The sequence below is a fragment of the Fulmarus glacialis genome, unplaced genomic scaffold (genome assembly GCF_000690835.1).
Source record: "Fulmarus glacialis isolate BGI_N327 unplaced genomic scaffold, ASM69083v1 scaffold27280, whole genome shotgun sequence".
NCBI lineage: Eukaryota > Metazoa > Chordata > Aves > Procellariiformes > Procellariidae > Fulmarus > Fulmarus glacialis.
In genome coordinates, this window is record NW_009188705.1 from 1 (window position 1) to 2,579 (window position 2,579).

Below are 2,579 nucleotides of genomic sequence, written 5' to 3' on the forward strand. Positions count from 1 at the left end.
TCGTCGGTCTTATGTCACTGCTGTAGCTTACACGTGCTCGGAGCCGCACGGGGCATCGCCGTGGCGTCCCTAAAGTCATCGAAAGGCGACTGCCTGCACCCTGCCCCTGGGGAGTTAGACCAGGTGGGCACCAGTTACGGCACCAGTGGCACTAGTTCAAACGCTGAACTTTGGTTCGTACCTCTCCCTTCCCCCTCCACCTGTTTGGTTTTTTTTTTCTTAATGAAGTAAGCTTTTTGCAATTATGCTAGTTTGCTCTCCAAAGGGAGAGAAGCAGTAGGCATCAATTCTGGATATCCATTCTGCTGCAGACCCTCCTAAATTTTCTGAGAAATTTGCTGATTTAATACTGACCATCTAAAAGAATGTCAGCCCCCATGAAATGGGGAGTAAGTAATATGATTTTTTTTTTAAGCCTTTTGAAAGGTTTAGCCTTGAAAACATAAAATCATCTGCCAACAGTCTATCTATCTAATGATGGTTTTGTGTTTTTGGTTTGTTTTTTTTTCATAAACAGCTAAGTATGCTTATTTTCGTGGTTGCTGGTTGTTTTTCTTCAGCTACCGTTACTGTTAAATACAGTAAGTGGATGAGAACCAGTTTGTTTAGTATCCAGTAAGTCTGGGAACTCTTCTATTTCCCAAGTAATTAACACCATCGTTTGTTGATACCAAATGTTGCTAGGAGTGGATGTTAAGAAGAAGAGTATTAAAGCTGGAAGGGAGCTCGGAGGTGATGCAGTCTAATCGCAGGCCACTGTGATCAGTAAAAATTGATTCCTGAAAGCTATTACTTCGGGGTTTTTTTCTCTTCTAGCTTGCTGAGAGAACTTTCCAAATTTTACATGGTTGCTTTGATGTCAGAGCCTGTATAGCAGGCTGAAATAATGGAAACATGTATAGGCTGCCAAAATTCAGGCTCTAGCGTAGTCCAAACATTAAGGTTGGACTGAAGGGCTCTTTGTGTGCTGTTCTCCTAGTCAGCAGAGTAGCTGATGGGCCCCCACAGTAAGTGATAGACCGCAACTTTAATCTTGCCTCCCAACATCTGCATATCGATCTATTCTTCTATTTTTTAAAGTTGTGGGGGATTTCTTTGTGAAACAGGATTGCTATTGTGTTCGGTTACAGCTTCCTAAATTCTAATGTATGAACGCAAGCAGAAATTACTTATATCCTTATGATAATTCCTTAAAGTCATTGTGGAAAACATGATGTGTCCCCAGTGTTTTCTTGATGATGGTCAGGCTGTTACCTTTGAAATAAAATATTAAAAATAAGTTCCAAAACCTCATTCTCAAAAGTTGTAGGTATCTTGAACCTTTGTTAGGTTTCAACCCCCACTGCTCTTGGCTCTTCCAAACTCTAGAGGTATTTTAGCTGCTTGGAGCAAACGATAAAATGTATTCTGTTACTAGGGATGGGTTAACTTGATGGGTTTCTATTGTGTTAATTTCAGGGAACCATATATACTCACAGCTAGTGTAGAGAGTGAGTATTCTTATTGTGAAGTGTGTGTGTTTGTACACAGTGTAGAATTAAACTTGCAAGACAAAGTGCTTAGGTTATTTTTCCTTATATCCTGTTCACTGTAAACTTTACAAGCCCATTACTATTTCACTTGCTGTTGGAACATAGATAACTTCACTGGGCATGATTCATGGAAAGGTTATAACTGATAAGTGCAGCCTTGCTGCTTTGACATCCTGTTACGTGATAGTGCTAGGTATTTGTAAATACTTGAAAAATTATTAAGTGGTGCAGGATGAGTTTTGTGTTTGTTTTGGTTTTTTTTTTAATTCCTTCAAGTCTTGTTTAACTCTGGATTTGTGCGTACTCACACCTCTCCCACATGTATCTTACACCCTACTCTGAGCTGCCACAATCTACTATGACTTTCTACTGCAAACTTTAATATGGTTTCAGATTAGTACTCCATTTTTTTCCCTGTCTTAGAACTGCTTCAGCATCTTCAGTTACAGGTGCAGTAAGTGTATAGACTCACATTAGTGTATCAGCTCTGACACTACCTGTATTCAAGTGGCAGCAGCAGTGGCATGTCCAGATATAAGCAGAGCCAGCAGCTTTTTCTGCCCCACTTGTACACAAGAGCCTTGTATTTGGAAGCCACTTCAAGCTCTTCTCTCTTATGACTCAACGTGAAGCAACAAATTAAGTTGGTTTTCTGGTTTAAACTAAATTCTCTTGCATTTTCAGTACCTCTGATGAAACAGATGGATTCGTGGGTTTTCATTGGAATTACTACTTTTGGTTATGTTGGAAACATTATAAATCTAAGTGAGCACCTTTCCCCTCCCCCCCCCCCCCAATATGAGATGTTAGGTCATTCTTCTTCTGTGTCTGTTTCTTCTTTCTGTCCTTCCTTTCTCTGTCTTCTCTCACCTGAAAATCACATTTACTCTTTTGTTATGTGCAATACGGTCATTTTGGTCCCAAACTTTCCTATCTTTGTGACTTAGCCTCTCAAGGTTTTTTTTCATTCTTGCTATTTTCACATTTCCAGATGAAAACTACTCTTACAAGCTTCCCCCCCCCCCCCCCCCCCCCCACCTTTAGACT